Genomic DNA, 20,400 nt, shown 5'->3' on the forward strand with positions numbered 1-20,400 from the left:
GAATGCCCTACTCCTGTTCTGATTCCTTGAGGCTCCATTTCATGCTTTTTTTATCTCCAAAGAAGAGTGTGATACAATGTGCTGAAGATCTCAGATGTTGTGAAAATGGGGTGTTTATGTACTGGTTCAGATGGCATTGATTCATCAATCACAGCTATGCAGTCATGAGTAGGAAGGGAATTCCCTCCATGAATAATGGAAATCTACTGCAGAGCTCACACAAAGGGATCCTTCCCCTCAGTGAACTCTCCCATCACATTATCCAACATATCAGCGAAAGCAGGACGCACAGTGCATGCTCGAGCCAACAAAGGGACCAGGGGTGATTGATGTCAGCACCGGACCAATGAAAGGACGGTGGGCGGAACTGGAGGACCAGGGGAGGTTGGTCCTCCAACCAATCAAAGTGAACTAGGGGCAGAACTAGACTAAACCACGTGGTTACCCTCGCGCGCAGCGGAGAGTCGCTGTAATGAATTTTCCGGAAGTTATGGAGCGAAAAGATACGGTAAGGAAAGAAACAAATAAACAGAGGGAAACGGGAGAAAAACTGTATTGCTATGAGGGGAGAGGTTTTACAAGCATGTTGTGCACGTCGGAAAACACAAATTTGAACTTCCCAGTCCCGTGTTTGTAGTAAAAGGGAAATTGCCTCAGCGCGGCTGCAGGCCTGAGTGAGCACCGCCATCTTTATTCGGGGCAACGATTCACTGGACACGTGCGCAGCCGCCATCTTTGTAGGGGGCAAGGTGCAGCCAGGCGCATGTGCAGCCTTTCTCTGGAACAGAGTCATTGGGCAGGATTTACACAGAGCACATTCAAACTCAGAGTAATGAATGTTTATTTCTGGATTTGTTTCGTCATTCATTTAAAGGACTTGCTATCGTAACTGAGTTTGCAGGTCAATCAAAATTGGAGGTATTGTGCATAGTGAAGAAGGTTACCTCAGGTTACAGTGAGATATTGATCAGATACGGATTAATTTAGATAAATATGAGGTGTTGCATTTTGGAAAAGCAAGTCAGGGCAGGACTTATACACTAGGGGAAAGTGAAGACTGCAGATGCTGGAGATCAGAGCTCAAAAATGTGTTGCTGGAAAATCATAGCAGGTCAAGCAGCATCTAAAGATCAGGAGAATCGACATTGCGGGCATGAGCCCTTCTTCAGGATTCCTGAAGAAGGGCTCATGCCCGAAATGTCGATTATCCCGATCTTTGGATGCTACCTGACCTGCTGTGCTTTTCCAGCAATACGTTTTTCAGCCCAGGACTTATGCACTGAATGGAAAGGCCCTGGAGACGTTTGCAGAACAAAGAGACCTTGGACTGCAGGTTCACAGTACTTCCAAGTCAAGTTGCAGGTAGATAGGATGATGAAGAAGGTGTTCAGTGTATTTTCCTTTATTGGCTAGAGCATTGAATATAGGATGTGGGAGGTCATGTTGCTGTACAGGACATTCATTTGGCCACTTTTGGAATATTGTGTGCAATTCTGGCCTGCCTCCTATCAGAAGGGTGCTGTGAAACTTGAAAGGTTTCAAAAAAGACTTACAAGGATGTTGTTAGGGTTGGAGGATTTGAGCTACAGGATGAGGCATAAAAGGCTGGGGCTGTTTTCCCTGGAGTGCCATAGGCTGAGCGGTGATGTTATGGAGATTTATACAATCATGAGGAGCATGAACAGGGTAAATGAACAAGGTGTTTTCCCTGGAGTAGTGGTGTCCAAAAGTAGAGGACATTGCTTTAGGGTTAACGGGGCAAAAATTCAAAGGGGGCTAAAGAACAACTCTTTCATGCAGTGGGTGGAATGAGCTGCCAGAGGAAGTGGTGGAGGCTAGTACAATTAAAACTTGTTGAAGGCATCTAAATAGACACATGATATGATTAGGAAGCGTTTACAGGGATATGGGCCAAGTGCTGGCAAATGGGAATAGACTAGGTTCGGATACCGGGTTGGCATGGATGAGTTAAACCGAAGGGTCTGTGTCGGTGCAATACGTCTCTATGACTGTGGGATCATAACAGCTTCTACAGCTCTACTTCATCTCTGGGCTCCCTTATGAGCACTTTGTCAATATCTAGCTTGCTCAGTATCAAACAATGGGTGTATTTTTGGTCTGTTTCGTATTTTACGATTACTTTTACAGACATTTTTGTAAGTTAAGTTTTCTCTGCCGCCCAGCCCCTGACCATGTGCTGCTTATTAATTTTCTTTCTGGAAAATCTTTGACACTCAAGAATTCTTTTTTCCAATAAGCAAGTGTATTTTCCTTCCATTTCGGACTATCAAATTCTGCACCATTTTCATTCCCTGTAATCTGTTTTGCACTGCCTGAAACATCAACTGTGTTTCTCCTTCCACAGATACCAGTGATTAATGCCAAAGTCCTGTTGCTTGTGGAGAGGGTGATGTTTGACTTTCTTGTACAGCTGCAGTTTGTGTGGTGAAGGTACTCCCACAATGTGGTTAGGTAAGAGATATTACAGAGTATTCATTACAGCAACAGTGATGATTTGAAGGTAATGTCCAAATCAAGAACAGTTTGTAGTTTTATCATCATGCTTATAATTTCACAAAAATATTATTGGGAACTTTAGACATAAGGTCAGAGACTGATGGTATTAGGTCAGGTGACCAAAAGCATTGCCAAATAAGCAGGCTTTGAGGAATGTCTTAAAGGAGGAAAGCAGACCTGTGAGGTTTTGGCTGCGAATTTCAGAAAATGATGCTTTGGCAACTGTAAAAGCAGCCACACAGGTGAAGTAATGAATTAATAGATCATTGGGAGTCTCGAACAGAATGGGTTGTCGAGGTCTTCACGGATGTGTGATGCGGCAAGCTAGGGATGATCACAACCAGGAATTAAATCAAGGGTCAGAATTTTAAATTGAGGGATGTGGGCCGGATGCTGGCAGGTGGGACGGAATTGGGTTGGAATATCTGGTTGGCATGGACGGGTTGGATTGAAGGGTCTGATTCCATTCTGTACGTCTCTGTGGCTCTATGTTGTTGATTATGAATAGGAGCCTTGTGATGGATCAACAAGTTTTGGTACGAGGGAGTACTTGGGCAGCAGAGATTTAGTTTTTCTTTAGATTACAGGGAGATTGAATGTGGGAAGCTGGCCAGGAGTGTGTTTGGATACTGACGTCTGGAGATAACACAAGGTGGATGACAGTATATGAGCTGAGACAAGGGTAGAATCAGCTAGAAATAGTGATCTTGGAGTGGGACTGGGCTGTCACCCTCACCTCACCTCTGGGATTCAGCTGGTTGTCAGGTTGTGAATCAGGGCCGTAACACAATCGGGAGCTGAGTGACCCTGGTGGAGCCTAAAATGAGTGTCCCTCAGCTGGCTATTGCTGTGCAGATGCTGCTTGATACCCCTGTTGATGACATCTTCCATCACTTTACTGCTGATCGAGTGTGGACTGATAGATGGAAATTGCTTGGGTTGCATTGCCCTGTGTTTTTGTGCTGAACATCCCTGGGCAAGGTTCCACATTGTCGCTAGATGCCAGGGCTGGAGCGGTCCTTAGCTTGGTGGGTGGCAAGTTCTGGAGCTCAAACCATCAGTATTATTGCCAGAATATTGGTAGGGCCCGTAGCCTTTGCACTACTTAACCATTTCTTGATGTTATTCACACTGAATCAAACTGGCTTAAAACTCACATCTGTGATGTTGGAAATCACTGGAGAAGGCTGAGATGGATCATCCCACTTTGCACTCCTGGCTGAAGATTGCTGCAAATGCTGTCATCTTATCTGGTGCGTGGGCGTGTGAGACCCCTTCACCGGTAAGGGTGGGGATATCTGTGATGTTTCCTCCAGTGAGTTATTTAATTGTCCATCACCGTTCACAACTGGGTGTGGCAGAACTGCAGAGCTCCGATCTGATCTATTGGTTGTGGGATCGTTTAGCTCTGTTGCTTGCTGCTGATGCTGTTTGACATGAAATAGCTTCAGGAAATGGTTTAAGTAGAATCCAAAGAGATCAAACAAATATATCACAGACAAAAGATTAACTGGACCAGAGAATAGGACCCCTTAAAGATTAACGAGGCTGTCTATGGAACCACCAGGGGTGGGAAAGATATGGAAATATTTCACGTCATTTTTACTGGAGAAAGATATGGAAGCTCGAGAGTTTGGAGAAATAAACAGAGAGAACTTGAAAAGTATCCATGTTACAGTGGAGGTGTTACTGGATGTCTTGAATTGCATCAAGTTGAATAAAGCCCTGGGACCTGATCAGATGTATCCCGGAACTTTCTGGAAATCTAGGGAAGTGATTGTTGGGCCTCTCCTGAGGTATTTGTATCATTGATAGCGACAGATGAGGTGCCATTATTTTAAAAAGGTGGTAAGGAGAGGCCATGGAACAAGAAAATAGTGAGCCTGAAGTCAGTGGCAGGCAAGTTGTTGGAAAGGATTCTGAGGGACAGGATATCCATCTATTTGGAAAAGTAAGGAATAATTATTGACTGTTCTCAATGTGGCTTTGTACATGCACAATAGTGTCTCACTAACTTGACTGAATGTTTTGAAGTGACAAAGAAAATTGATTAAACCAGGCTGTGAACGTTGTTTATATGGACATTCGACAAGATTCCACAAAGCAGACTGGTTAGCAGGGTTACATAACATGGAATGAAGGGGAACAAGCCATTTGGGTACGAAACTGGCTTGATGGTAGGAGACAGAGGGTGATGATGGAGGTTTGATTTGTGGACTGGAGGACTGTGAGCAGCAGTGTGCTACAAGGATCAATTATTGGGTCCTTATATAAATGACTTGGATGTGAATATATGAGATATGGTTAGTAGCTTTACACAAGACACCAAAATTGGAGGTGTAGTGGACAGCGAAGAAGGTTAGTTCAGAATACAACAGGATCTTGATCAGATGGGCCAGTGGAGCAAGGAATGGCAGATAGAGTTCAATTGAGATAAATGTTAGCTGTTGGATTTTGGAAAGACAAATCAGGGCAGGACTTATACACTTACTGGTAAGGTCCTGGGAAGTGTTGCTGAACAAAGAGACCTTGGAGTGCAGGTTCATAGTTCCTTGAAAGTAGAGTCACAGGTAGGTAAGGGAGTGAATGCAGCGTTTGTTATGCTCTCCGTCATGTTGTTGCTGTACAGGACATTGATTAAGGCTCTTCTGGAATTCTGTTTTCAGTTCCAATCTCCCTGTTCCAGGAATGATGTTGTGAAACTTGAAACATTTCAGAAAATGTTTGCAAGGACTTTGCCAGAGTTGGACAGTTTGAGGGCAGTGCATGTTTGGAGTGAGCTGCCAAGGGAAGGGGTGAAGGAGAGTACAATTACAACATTTAAAATACATTGATTAAGCCACTTCTCGAATTCTGTTTTCAGTTTGATTTTCCCTGTTCTGGGAAGGATGTTGTGAAACGTGAAAAGGTTCGGACAAGATTTACAAAAACGTTGCCAGGTTTGGAGGATTTGGGCGACAGGGAGAGGCTGAATAGGTTGGGGTTAATTTCCCTGGAGAGTCCAAGACTGAGAGGTGACTTCATGGAGATTTATAAAATCACGAGGGGCATGGATAAGGTGAGCAGACGGGGTTCTTTTTCCTGAGGTTAGATGGGTCCAAAACTGGAGCACATGGTTGAGAGGGCAACGATTAAAAGGAATCTAAGGGCAACGTTTGCAAGCTGAGTGTGGTGTGTGTATGGAATGAGCTGCCAGATGAAGTAGTGGAGGCTGATAAAATCACAACATTTAAAAGGCATCCGATTGGGTACGTGAACAGGAAGGGTTTTGATGGATACAGGCCAATAGCTGGCAAATGGGACTCCAGTAGTTTAGGATTCCTCGTTGGCATGGATGAATTGGACCGAAGTTCTGTTTCTGTGCTGTATATGTCTATGACATTAATAAACTAAGATGCATTCCTCTTTTGTGGAGAGCAAGCTGAAGCACAGATAATTGTCCTTGGAGCTGAGAAGGTGAAGCAGTGATTTTGACCTGGTGCAGATTTGGTTCCAAGGTCTTGAATTTGAGGAGAGAGGGGAATTGTTAACACTGTCATAACTTTTAGTAACTACTTTCAAGTAATTGTCAAATAATACAAAGTGAAAATGTGAACATTATTGTACTCAGTAAGTTCTGAGCATCTGGAACAGTCTGAATGACACAGATTCAGCAGGTATTCTGAAAGAGACTTGGAATTTTAATTTTTAAGGAAAGATTTGGGGGGCTGTGGGCAAATAGGAGGGGATTTGGGACAGATTTGCAGCATCTCCAGAGGGAGAGAGTACAGCCCCAATGGGCTGAATAGCCCCCAGGCCCTGTGCTCTGTGGTACTGCCCCATTCACTGTGAATGATGAAGCTCATCCCAGGGCAGAGAGAGGGATTAGCCCTCCACTCTCATCACAATGGGGCCCGGCTGATTGACGGCAGCTCCAGACCAATGGGAGGAAAGTCTGTGTGGTCCTGCAGCCAATGGGAGTGAATGAGGGGTGTGGCCAGCAAGATGACACAGGTCCATGAGCTGTGCAGGTGCCGTGTCACTGGGTGGGGTTGGGAGAGACAGCAGAGGCTGTTGGACCTGAATTACAAACTCCCGGGAAATTAAAACCAAAAGAACTGTGGAAGATGTAAATCAGAAAAAACAACCAGGAGGTTCTGGAAAAGCTCAGCAGGTCTGGCAGTATCTGTGATGAGAAATCAGAGTTAACATTTCAGATCCGGTGTCCCTTCCTCAGAACTGATACTGAGAGAAAAAAATGTTGGTTTATATGCAGAGGGAAGGGTTTAGGGGAGGATGTAAGGATTAAAGGATAGGTGGGAATAGAGCGAGAAGAAGGGTTGGATAAAGGAGTGGATAACGATCTAGCTGGGGGAGGGCTACTAGCTGTTAGTGGAAACTGTTAGTGGCTAACCATAGGTAGTGTGTAATGACAGGCTGTGAGAACAAGTACTGGTGTGTGGGGTAGGGGGGCTAGGACATGGGGTTGCTAAACTACGGTTAGCCACTAACTGTCTCCGTCGTAAGCTGTTCTCCACAGACATCACTCCATGATTGGAGCTGCAGAGGACAGAGTTGCAGATGGGCGGCACGGTGGCATTGTGGTTAGCACTGCTGCCTCACAGCGCCAGATACCCGGGTTCTATTCCCACCTCAGGCAACTGTCTGTGTCGAGTTTGCACATTCTCCCAGTGTCTGCGTGGGTTTTCTCTGGGTGCTCCGGTTTCCTCCCACAGTCCAAAAATGTACAGGTTAGGTGAATTGGCCATGCTAAATTGCCCGTCGTGTTAGATGTAGGGGAATTGGTCTGGGTGGGTTGCTCTTTAGACGGTTTGTCTGATCTAAAAATCTCTTAAATATCCTTCCCAACCCCCTCTATACTCCTCAAAGATGTATCTTAAAGTTGTTCTCTTTAATCAACATTTCCAGCATTCGTGAAGCACTTTAGGAGATTTGTCAGTGTGAAAGGCTCCATACAATGCAGGTCGTTGTTGTTAATGTCTGACATTAGGAGAAACAGGAATGAACACTCTCTCTCTTATACCTGATAAACAGCAGCAAAAGCAGGAAGCACTGAGCATGCTCCAGCTCACAAAGGGCCTCTGGTGATTGATCTCAGTGCAGGACCAATAAAAGGATGGGGACGGGGCTGAAAGACAAGGTAGTGCCGGTTGGTCTGAGTGAATGAGGGGCGTGGCTACACTCAACCACGTGATAAGCCTCTCGATTAGTGGTGCTGGAAGAGCACAGCAGTTCAGGCAGCATCCAAGGGGCAGCATCCAAGGAGCAGCAAAATCGACGTTTCGGGCAAAAGCCCTTCATCAGGAATAAAGTGATACCACGTGATAAGCTTCACTGGCAGCACTGTGATGTTGTGATCAAGGCATTAGAAATGTGTGAAGGTGCAGGGCATGGTTAAGGAAAGACATATTGATCAGGAAGAGAAGGAAATTTTAATGGAACGGGCTGAGCCGTTTTACAGAACTTAGTGCACATCGGAAAACACAAATTTGAAAATCCCAGGCCTGTGTTTGTGGCAAACGGGAAAATGCTTCAAATGGTGAAAGGTGTGAGTGATCGCCGCCATCTTTATTGGGGGCAGTGATCCACGGGACATGTGTGTGGCTGCCAACTTTGAGAGGGGCAAGCTGTAGGGGGACGCATGCACAGCCTTCCTTGGCAGGGAGTGATAGGGCAGGATTTACACAGTGTCAGAGTCAGGATGTTTTCAATGTCAAAGAGTGTGATGCTAGAAAAGCACAGCAGGTCAGGCAGCAGCTGATTGGTGGGAAGGAAGATGGAAACGTAGGACAGGTCAAAAGGGCAGTGCCGAGTTGGAAGGCTGGATCTGGGATAAGGTGGGTGGAGTGGAAATGAGGAAACTGGTGAAATCCACATTGATCCCATGTGATTGGAGGATCTGAACACAGATGATGAGGCGTTCTTCATCCAGGCATCAGATGCCTGGGATTTGGCGGTGGAGATGGCCCAGGACCTGCATATCTTTGGTGGAGCGGGAAGGGAGTTAAAGTCTTTGGGCACAGGCTGTTTGGCTTGTTTAGTGTTTTACTGTTACTTTCACAGACCTTTTGTAAGTTAATTTTCCTCTGCTGCCCAACCCCTGACAATGTGCTGCTCTCTCAACGGACTAAATTTTCCACAGTATCTTTGCCAGTGAATAAATCTTTTTTTCAACAAAAGAGTGCATTTTCCTTCCATTTCTGACCATCAAATTCTGCAACATTCTCACTTCCTGTAATGCATTTAGCACTCCCTGAAATATCAACTATGTGTTTCTCTCTCCACAGACACCAGTGATTAATGCCAAAGCCCCATTGCCTGTGGAGAGGGTGATGTTTGACTTCCTTGTACAGCTGCAGTTGGTGTGGTGACTTGGGTAAGAGATGTTACAGATTATTTACTCAGTGACAGTGAAGAGTTGACAATGTGTGTGCAAATCAACAACGGTTTGTATTTTTATCATTTTTATAATTTCACAGAAATTGAGAATTTCTGACATAAGGCCACAGATGGGGATATTAGGTCAGGTGATCAAAAGTATTGCCAAATAAGCAGGTTTTCAGGAATACATTAAAGGAGGAAAGCAAGTCTGAGAGGGTCAGGGTGCGAATTCCAGACTTTGTTCCCTTGACCGTGTCGAAACAGCCAGACTGGTGAAGCAATACATAAATGCATCTTTGGGAGTCTGAAAGAAAATGAGTTGTCGAGGTCTCTCAGGTTGTGTGGTGCAGGGAGACAGGGATGTTCACAGCCAGGAATTACATCAAGGGAGAGAATTTTAAATTGTTGCTTGGAAGGAACCTTTTGATGAATCAACAAGTTTTGGTGCAAGTGAGCACTCGGGCAGGAGGGTTTTCGATACTCTTGGGATTATATGTAAGTTGAATGTGGGAGGCTGGCCAGGACTGTGTTTGGATAACGTAGTCTGGAGATAACACAGGGATGGACGAGCATTTCCGTAAATGAGCTGAGACGAGGGTGGAGTTGGGTGATGTCACTGATGTAGGAATAGCAGTTTTGGAGTCGGGCTCCTCCTCATCACTCCCCCTCCCCAATTCACAAATATTGTTCGTTGTCCTGTCTGTCTTTTCTGGTTATGTCCTTCTCTCCAATTCTGCTAAGAACTAATATTTGACCTCCCGGTTGTTGGAAAATCCTGCTCCATCTCCACTCTCCCTTTCCTTTCTGAATTCCTCATATGTAGTGTCCATCCAGGATCTATCTTTGTCCCCTCCTGTATCTCACCTACATACTGCCAGGAGGTAACATCGTATTGGTTTCCCATCTACACTGACAATGCCCAGCTCTCTCTCCCTATCATCCCTCTCCATTGCTCCACTGTTACTCATTCATCAAACTGCTTACCACACGTTTGGCTGCAATTTCCTCCAATGAAACACTGCAATGGTTAAACCCCTTGCCTTCAGTTGCTATTACAAATTACTTTCCCTTACTGCTCAGCCCCTCCCTCTTACTGGGAAATGCCTGAGGCAGAACTTAACAATATTGCTCTCATGTTCTGACCCCAAGGTAACCTTCTGATCAGACATCTACACAATTGCAAACACCTGGAATTCCAATCTCTAAAATGTTGCTTTTCTCCACCTCACCCCAGCTCCATTGCTACTGAAACCCCTTACCCATGTCTGTGTTGCATTAAAGTTGACAAATCTAAAACAGAACCCTTGATTCTGCAACTGACCCAGAATCTGGTTCTAGGTTCCCTCATGATGGGACACATCCTCTCAGTATTTACCCTGACATACCCCTTAATAAGCCTATGTTTCAATAAGATCCCCTCTCATTCTCCCCCAAATCCAATGAGTCCAGTCCCAACTTCTTCAGCCTTTTCTTAAAAGATAGTCCCTGCAAACCAGGGATCATCCCAGTAAATCTTCTCTGAATGCTTCCGATGAAGTGATGTATTTCCTTAAATAAAGGGACCAAAATTTCTCTCATTACTCCATATGTGGTCTCACTCGCATATATAAAGTGGCTCTCAGGTATATACTCCAAACTCTTATACTGCAAATCCCCTGAAATCAGGAATAATATTCCATTCCCCTTCCTGATGACCTGTTGTAACTGTGTGCTAGCTTTCTGTGTTTCCTGCACAGTTACCCCCTGGGTCCCTTTTGTGTTGCAGCTTTCTACAGTTTCCACCATTTAAATAGTCCTCTGTTCTTTTATTACCTCCTCCAAAATGAACAACTTCACATTATCCCAAGTTATGCTCCATTTACCAACTTGTCCACTTCTCCGAATCCATCTCTGTAAACTGTTTATAATCCTTTTGGAATTTTACTGTTCTACATTTTCTAGGAGACTCCCCCCTCATTCTTCTAAATCTTTCCAGGGAGCACCAGGCAGTGGGAAGCATGCTGAGTTGCTGTCTTTTCAGAGAGACTCTTTGGAATGACTGGGAGGATCTTGCTGCCCTTTGGTCAGAATGGAGACAACTTGCCCATCGAGCTGCATGAGCCTTTCACCCCCCCCCCCCCCATGTCTTATTGATGAGGCACAGCGGCAGAACGGAAGGAAAGAAAAGGAAGGAAATCCTGCTCTCCAAATCTCACTGACTCTTGGAACATTCTGTCCCATGTGTCAAAGATCTGCCCTGTTCAGTCACATGAAGTCCCAAGTTGGAAAATCATAGAAACCCACACAGATTTCCCCCTGAACTGACTACTGACCTCCACAAGGGATAATATGTACAGTCATCCTGGACCAGGAGGAGGGGATGGTGTGAGTTTCTAACCTGAACTGACAGTGACAGATTTTATAAATTTGTATTACAGGATACTACAGGTGGATATTCAGATGGCAATCTCAGTAACTGTAATGCCAAACTCTGATTGAATTACTCCATTCATCAGGACCTCAGGACCTGGATATTTGCACTGTGTGTGAGTATTTTGTTCCAGCTCAATTCCATTTTCTGCATAAAAATTCTCCTTTGAATCAAACCATCCTGTCAATAGATCTCCCCAAAATCTTAAATATATGTCCAGTAATCCTTTTATGATGAGTTGATGAGTGCAAGGTTTAACATCCTGTTGTATATGTTTTGTAAGCACTTGTCTCTCAGCTCCCCTCAATTTCCTTTGCTACAACGAGAACACCTCAGTTTCCCCAAACCCCTGATTCCCCAGTGTCTGTTTGCTCTCTAAAAGGTACACATCAGGATCGTGTTGGAACATTCTCCACTTGCCTTCATCAGTGCAGCCCTCAACAGTATTAAAGAAAGCGAACATCCTCCAGGACAAAGCACTGTGCCTGAGTGGTGTCCCATCCACCACCTTCAGCATTCCCTCTCTCCACCCCCGATGCACAGTGGCATCACTGTGTAAAAGGTAAAGTCAGCATTGTCCTACCAGACCATAGGGCTGCTCTCTCATTAGGGAGAGATGTCTGGTGGTGGTTTAACCTGAAGGTTACCACAGCCCAGGCAAGGGGAGAGGTTGAGAACAAGAGTCCATCTATTGTAGATGGATATTCTTGATATGTATTAACAACACCCATGTCCCTGCAACTAAAATCCCCCATTCCTTGAACCATCCTGGTAACTCTCCTGTGCCCCCTCTCAGGGACCCTGCCATCCTTCCCAATGTGTGGGCAAACTCTGGTTTGCACAGACCCAGCTGCTCTGTGTTCCTGTGGGTGATGTCATCATCGAGCAACACTTGCACTAAACCTCACTGTCTGTGAGGGTGGGAGACACAAATCCCGAAATCATTTGAGATGTATTTAGTGTGCACTTGCTATGCCATGATAGATGACACTTTTCCACATGTACTGGAAAATAGAGGAGGATAATAGTATGGTGGTAGTTTTCAGTCGTAGTTTTCTTTCTCTCAGATTCGATGGACCACCAGAGCGTTTTTCTGTTCTGTAGACCGCTGAGATGTTTATTATAGGAATATGACAGGCTCCATTGGACATCAGGTCAGAAACGGTGATACTAGAATAGATGACACATGATTGGTCGATTTTCTTGGGAGGAAAGTGAGACGCAGAGATTTAAGAGGAAATTCAGAAGCTCAGCGCAGGAATTGTAAAGGGCAATCATCAAGTGAGAAATAAACATTGGGCATCCTGAAAGCTGGAAATAAAGAAAGGCACATATAGCAGAGCTTTGAGAGACTGGAAGGGATTAGACAGGGGGAGGATAATGAAGCTGGAGGAGATGCAAGTTGGAAAGGATTGTGAGGATGGAGGATGTTACAGAGATAGAGATATTTGTGATAGAGGTTTTTGAATTTTGAGGCTGGAGTGGAATTATAGAGATGAGGAATATTTGTAAGGCTGGATGAGATGGCACTGATAGGGAGAGTTCCAAACATAGAGGAATTTACAGAGGTAACGAGTCATAAAGTTACACAGCATCGACACAGAACATGTGGTCCAACCAGTCCGTGTCGACCATAAATTCGAACTGAACTAATCGCACCTGCCTCCACTTGGTCCAAGTCCATCCTAGCATTCCCTGTTGATATACGGGTCCAAATGTTTTTTTCCTATTAGAATCCCATTCCCCTACCCTTTTGCTCTACATTTACCCCGACTAATTCACTCAACCCAATCATTCCTGAACACTATGGGCAATTGAGCACGGTCAGGTCACCTCCCCTGTACATCTGTGGATTGTGGGAGGAAACGGCAGCACCTGGAGGAACCCACACTGTCATGGGGAAGAATATGCAAACTCCACATGGACAGTCACCCAATACAGGAATTGAGCCTGTGTCCCTGGTGTTGAGAGGTAGCAGTGCTAACCGTTGAGCCACTGTGCCACCCTGAAATTGTAATTGCATTCACATCTACCACGTCCTCTGCAAGTTTATTCCACATGTGAACCACTCTTGTGCAAAAACAAAAAATAACATCGGAACTTCTTTTTAAAGCCTTACTTTTTAATTTGAGAAAAGGATGTCCCCAATCTTGAATCGCAACCCCTCCTGGAAAGGGCACCTGCTGTTCACATTACCAAAACTCTTCAGGATTTTATAAACCTCTAATAAGTTCACCCCTCAGCCTCCTGTGCTCCAGTGAAAAAGGACCCAACCTATCCAGACTCTGCTTATAATTCAATCCCTCCGTTCCCATCACCATCCTGGTAAATCTCTTCTGAACCTGCTCCGATTTAATAATATCCTTCCTATAACAGCACAAGCAGAACTGGGCACAGTATTCCAGAAGAGGCCTCCCCAACATCCTGTACAACCTCAACATAATGTCCCAACGCCTATATTCAAAGATCTGAGCAATGAAGGCAAATGTGCTAAACCCCTTCTGAACCACCCTGTCTGCATGTGACACATAGTTCAAAGATCTGAACCCCTCGGTCTCTTTGTTCCATATCACTATCCGAGGCCCAACTTTTAATCAGTCTAAGTCCAGCCTTCGTTTGTTTTACCAAGATGTAATATTTTGCATTTATTCCAATCCAAAAATCACAAACATCCTTCGAGTATAGAGGCAAGAGGAGTATACTTAAGAGTAAAATCAGTAAGGCAAAAAGGGGACAGGACACCGCTTTGGCGAATAGGGAAAGGGTTTTTACAAATACATTAAGAGCAAATGGGTCACTCGAGAGAGAATAGGCCACCTCAAAGATCAGCAAGGCAGCCTATGTGTGAAGACACAGGAGATGGAGTTGTTGGGGGGGATACTAAATGAGTGGCATCAGTTTTTACTGTGGAGAAGGACAGATTTGTGGGGGTTGTCAAGATTAGAGATCGTGAGGGTGGGTGATGAGATGGGAGGCAATTGGAGGATGTTACAGAGATGCTTGTGATACCAGAGATAGTGATGGTTCTGAGGCAAGAGAGGATTTCTAGAGATAAGGAAGAGTTTAGTCTGGATGAGGTGACAGTGATCTGGGGAGTTGTGAGCATGGAGGAATTCAGAGATAGCGAGAGTTTGAGTCCTAAAATGATACAGAACAGAGACAGACCCTGTGGTTAAACCAGTCCGTGTTGACCATAATTCCCAACTAATCTAATCGCACCTGCCTCCGCTTGGTCCACATTCATCCAAATATTTCCTATTTATGGACTTGTCTAAATGTCTTTTAAACATTGTAATTGTATTCACAGCTGCCTCTTTTTCTGGGAGTTCACTTCACACATGTAAAGGTAAAAATAAATCCCCAATTTATTTTTTAAACCTTTCTCCTCTATTTTCAAATTGTATGCACCCAGGTCTTGAATCCCCCCCTCCCCCTTATCTACACGCTTCATGGTTTTATAATCCTTTAAGGTCATCCCTCAACCTCCTACGCTGTAGTGAAAAAGCATCCCAGCCTATCCAGCTTCTCCTTGTGACACAATCCCTCCATTCATGGCAACATCCCGGTTAGTCTCTTCCGAATCCGCTCCAATTTAATAATATCCTTCCTATCACAGCACAACCAGAACTGGACACAGTATTCTAGAAGAGGCCTCCCCAGCATCCTGTACAGCCTCAACCTAAATTCCCAACTCTGGTACTCAGAGGTCTGAGCAATGAAGATAAGTGTGCTAACCACCTTCTTAACCACCCTGTCTACATGTGACACAGACTAAGAAGACCTGTACCTCTCAGTCTCTTTGTTCCATATCACTACTCAAAGCCTTACTTTTAATTAGTGTAAGTCCTGCCCTCGTTTGTTTTATCAAGATGCAATATTTTGCATCAGTATTTACTGTGGAGAAGGACACGGGAGATGTAGAATGTGGGGAAATAAATGGTGACATCTTGAAAAATGTCCATACTACAGAGTACGGGATGTCTGGAAACGCATAAAGGATGGATCAATCCCCAGGCTTTGATCAGTTGTACCCTAAAATTCTGTGGGAAGCGAGGGAAGTGATTTCTGGGCCTCTTGCTGAGATTTTTGTATTATTGATAGTCACAGCTGAGGTGCCAGAAGACTGCGGGTTGGTTAATACGGCGCTACTATTTAACGAAGGCAGTTTGGACAAGCCCAGGAACTACAGATGCTGTGCTAGACTAGGTTTTGGAGGGAGCCCTGAGCGACAGGATTTGCGTGTATTTGGAAAAGCACAGACTGATTAGGGATAGTCAGCATAACTTTCTGCATGGGAAATCATGTGTCACATACTCGATCTGGTTTTTAAGAAGTAACAAAGAGGATTGATGAGAGAAGAGTAGTAGATGCGATCTATATGGACTTCAGTAAGGTGTTCGACAAGGTTCCCCATGGGAGACTGGTTATCAAGGTTAGATCTCACGGAAGTAGCCATTTGGATATAGAACTGGCTCAAAGGCAGAAGACAGAGGGTGGTGGTGATGGATGATTGTTTTTCAGACTGGAGGCCTGTGACTAGTGGAGTGCCACAAGGATCGTGCTGGGTCCACTACCTCTCATCATTTATATAAATGAATTAGATGTGAACACAGGAGGGATAGTTAGTAAGTTTGTAGATGGCACCAATATTGGAGGTGTAGTGGACAGTGAAGAAGGTTACCTCAGATTTCAATGGGATTTTGATCAAATAGGCAAATGGGCTGAGGAGTGGCAGATGGAGTTCAATTCAGATAAGTGCGAGGTGCTGCATTTTGGAAAAGCAAAGCTTAGTAGGACTGATACACATCATGGTCAAGTCCTGGGGAGTGTTGCTGAACAAAGGGACCTTGCTGTGCAGGTTCATAGCTCCTTGAAAGTAGAGGTGCAGGTAGATAGGATAGTGAAGGTGTTTGGTATGATTTCGTTGATTAGTCAGAGTATTGAGTAAGAGAGTTGGGAGGTCATGTTGCGGCTGTTCAGGACATTGGTTTGGCCACTCTTGCAATATTGTGCGCAATTCTGTTCTCCACCTATCACAAAGATGTTGTGTAACTTGAAAGGTTCACAAAAGATTTATAAGGATGTTGCTAGGGTTGGAGAATTTGAGATATAGGGATAGGCTGTACAGGCTGGGGCTGTTTTCCCTGGAGCGTCAGAGGCTGAGGAGTGATCTCAAAGGTTTATAAAATCATGAGCATCGATCAGATAGATAGACAAGGGATTTTCACTGGAGTGGGGGAGTCTAGAACTAGAGGGTATAGATTTAGCGTGAGGGAAAAGATATAAAAGGGACCTAAGGGGCAACTTTTTCATGCGACGGTGTTGTGTTTATGGAATGAGCTGCCAGAGGGAGTTGTGAAGGCTGGTACAATTGCAACATTTATTCGGCATCTGGATGAGTATATGAATAGGAAGGGTTTAGAGGGATATTGACCAAGTGCTGGCAAATGGGACGAGATTAGGTTCGGAAAACTGGTCGGTATGGACGAGTTTGACTGAAGGGTCTGTTTCCGTGCTGTATGTCTGTGACTCACAGCCGGGGATCAGCTCAGTGGGTTTCAGTCTCTTCAAAGGTAAATCTTACTCTGTTTTACTTTTTCAAATCTGCAACATTCAGTAGGGTGAGTGTTTACTAGTTTAAGTGCCTCTGTTATGATCTTTTGGTTGAATGTTTTAAATGTAAAATACAGGTACTAATGTATTTGAGAGTAGTCTTTTGTAAAGCTGTAAGACTCTGCCTTTTTCTGGGTCTACAGATTAAGGTGCAGAGATGGCCATTCGTACAGTGATGTGCACTTCCTGGAGGAGAGTAGGGGGAGTTTGAATGATCCTGAGGATAGCCTACAGGAAGTGATGCAAATCCTCTTGGATCACATGGATCAGATGGAGCGGTGCTTAATGGTAATGAAGAATTTACAAAAGTCAGGATGTGTGATAGGTGGCAGTTTCAGGCCGAAAAACTGCCGATACAGTCAGGTAGATGGGTTACCTCTCGGAAAGGTAGGAGAGGGAGGTAGGTAGAGAAGGAGTCTCCTGTGGCTATCCCCATCTGAAACAAGTATACTATTATGGATAATGTAGGTGGTCATAGACTCTCAGGGGAATTTTGCACTGACAGCCAAGTTACTGCTACTGAGACTGGCTCAACTATAATGAGAGGTATATCAGATTCCAAACGCTCAAGGATGATAAGGGACTCTGTAGTTGGGCACAGACTGCCCTTTCTGTAGCTGACAGACATCAGAATGGGGTGGTACCTCCCTGGTGCCAGGATCAAGGATGTTTCGGACAGGTAGCAGAATATTCTCAAAGGGAAGAATGACCAGTGAGAGGTCATTGTACATTGGTACCAATGACATAGGAAGGGGAAGAGATGAAGTCCTGATGAGAGAATATAGCAAATTAGCCTGGAATATAAAAAAGTAGGTCCTCGACCATAATATCTGCATTACTTCTGGTGCTACATGCTAGTGAGACTAGGAATAGCAGGATGGAGGAGATGAATGATTGGCTAAGGAGCTGGTGTAGGGCAGAAGGATTCACATCTTTTGATCATTGTAATCTCCTCTGGAGTAGAGTTGACCTGCATAAGAAGGATGGATTGTACCTGAATTAGAAAGTGTCTAATATCCAGGCAGGGAGATTTGCTAGTGTTACTCAGGTGGCATTAATCCAGTGAGGGTAAACCCAAAGATCAAGTCAGCTTTTAGAAAGTTTTATTTTGAGCTGTACCAGTCGGAAGGCTATGTGAATAGAGCAAAGAAGATGGAGTCTTTTTTTTTAAGAATCTGGATCTTTCGGGCATAACTTCAGAGCAGATGTCCTCTTTGAATGCCCTCCTGACAATTCAGGAGGTGCAGGAGGCGTTGAGGCAGCTCCAGAGTGGCAAAGCACCCGGGCCAGATAGATTTCAGGCTGAGTCTTATAAAGAGTTTGTAGACGAGTTGGCCGGACCACTTATAGACATGTACAACTACTCATTTAGTCAGGGTCGTCTCTCGCCCTCCCTGAGAAGCAAATATCTCTCTTATTCTCAAGAAAGGGAAAGCCCCAGATGATTGTACCTCGTTAGTTAGTCACAGAAATTTGAGGGTGCGTACATGAGGATCAGTGGTCGGCACAACATCGTGGGCTGAAGGGCCTGTTCTGTGCTGTACTTTTCTATGTTCTATGTTCTAAAAGAGGTAAGTCTGAGGCTGGTACAGTTCAGAAGTCAGACAGTCAAGACAGGCAAGGGCAAGGCACAGAACCAGGTAGAACTGACAAGTTACACTGCATTTACTTCAATGCAAGAGGCCGGACAGGGAAAGCAGATGGGCTCAGGGTATGGTTTTGAATGTGGCACTGGGATATCATGAGTATTACAGAAACGTTGCTCAGAGATGGGTAGGACTGGCAGTGTAATGTTCCAGGGTATCGATGCAAGAGGAAGGATAGAAAGGGGGACATGAGAGGGGGCGGAGTGGCCTTTTTGATTAGAGGTAGCATTACAGTTGTGCTGAGGGAGGATATTCCTGGGAGTACGTCCAGTGAAGTTATTTTGGTGGAACTGGGAAATAAGAAAGGGATCATCACCTTGTTGTTACTATCTGCGTGGGTTTCGTCTATTTGCTCTGGTTTCCTCCCATTATCTAAAGATATGCAGGTTGTGTGGATATTCCAGGCTGAATTGCCCATATTGTTCAGGGATGTGCACGCTAGGTGGATTAGCCATGGGGAATGCAGTGGTAAGGTAGGAGTCTCTGAGGGTCCGTGTGGTTGTGATGAGCTGAATGGCCTACTTCCACGCTGTCAGGGTTCTTTGATAATTCTACTAGTTTTAAAATAGTTACAGAAAATAATAGACCAGATCTAAATGGTGTTCTTAATTGGACAAAGGCGAATTTTGACAGTACAAGGTATTCCTTTGCTATTCCCAGGCTGGAAAGTGGGAACATAAGAACATAAGAAAGAGGAGCAGGAGTAGGCTACATGGCCCCTCAAGTCTGCTCTTCCATTTAATAAGATCAGGGCTGATCTTTTCTTGGCCTCTGCTCCACTTTCCTGTTCTCTCACCATAACCCTTAATTCCTTTCCTGTTCACAAATCTACCTTTTGACCTAACGATAGTCAAGTCGATAACCTAAACTGCTGCACTCAGCAGCAAATTCCACAGATTCACAGATTTACCTAAAGAAGTCCATCCTGAACTCAGTCCTAAATCTGATACCCCCTTATTTTGATGCTCTGCTCCCTAGTTTAAGCGCCCCCTAGCGGAAATCACCTCCCTGCTTCTATCTTATCTACTCCGTTCATAATTTTATTTTTTTTCCCATCCAACCTCCCATATTTCGAAATTCCAATGAGCATACTACCAGTTTCCTCAATCTCTCTGCATACGCCAACCCTCTGAAATCCTGACTGAAACTAGTGACCCTCCTCTACACTCCCTCCTGTGTCAGTACATCTTTGCGAATGTAAGGGGACCAAACCTGTACACAGTACTCCAGGTGTAGCCTCCCCAGCACCCTGTACAGCTGCAGCATAACCATCCCTCTAGCAATGAAGGACAATATTCCCTTCACTGTCTTAATTACCTGCTGTACCTGAAAACCAACTTGCTGTGATTCGTGCATAAGGACACCCAGCTCCCTCTGCACAGCAGCATGCTGCAAGTTTTCACCATTTCATCATCAGTTTGCTGTTAGTCTGACCAAAATGGATGACTTCACGTTTCCCAATCTTGTCCTTCATCTGCCAGATCCTTACCCACTCACATAGCCTATCTGTATCCCTGTGCAGACTTACAGTGGCCTCGGCACACATTGCTCTACCACTCATCTTAGTGAAGTCTACCTTTCATGAATCGATGCTGTGTCTGCTCAATGAGATAATTTCTATCCACATAGCTCACTATTTCTTCCTTAAGAGATCGGGCATTTTCCCCACCAAAGAAGTTATGCTAACAGGTCCATTTTAAAATATTCGCATCACATTTGTAGCTTGCCAATCTGTCAGAGCTGTCCCAGAGTCCAGCAAATTTTAGTGAATTATCACGAGTGCATTTGCTATTTACCCACTGCCATCTGTTAACGTCCCCTGGGATGCACTCC

General features: G+C 44.7%; 1 long non-coding RNA gene across 6 annotated transcripts in view; it reads left to right on the top strand.

Moving 5' to 3' along the window:
* Positions 1 to 443: 443 nt before the first annotated feature.
* The window catches only part of LOC140458759 (uncharacterized), a 32,596-nt gene continuing 12,639 nt past the window's right edge, over positions 444 to 20,400 (top strand). For 2 of the 6 annotated variants that reach the window (XR_011953651.1, XR_011953652.1), the window contains exons 1-5: positions 444 to 508; positions 2,366 to 2,472; positions 8,805 to 8,893; positions 11,316 to 11,423; positions 11,691 to 11,870. This is a non-coding gene — a long non-coding RNA (uncharacterized lncRNA). Of the gene's footprint in view, positions 509 to 810; positions 830 to 2,365; positions 2,473 to 8,804; positions 8,894 to 11,315; positions 11,424 to 11,690; positions 11,871 to 17,064; positions 17,210 to 20,400 lie in introns of those variants that run through there. The other 4 variants (XR_011953654.1, XR_011953653.1, XR_011953649.1 and 1 more) reach the window with 4 other exon arrangements.

This window comes from Chiloscyllium punctatum, chromosome 34 (assembly GCF_047496795.1).
Source record: "Chiloscyllium punctatum isolate Juve2018m chromosome 34, sChiPun1.3, whole genome shotgun sequence".
NCBI classification, from domain to species: domain Eukaryota; kingdom Metazoa; phylum Chordata; class Chondrichthyes; order Orectolobiformes; family Hemiscylliidae; genus Chiloscyllium; species Chiloscyllium punctatum.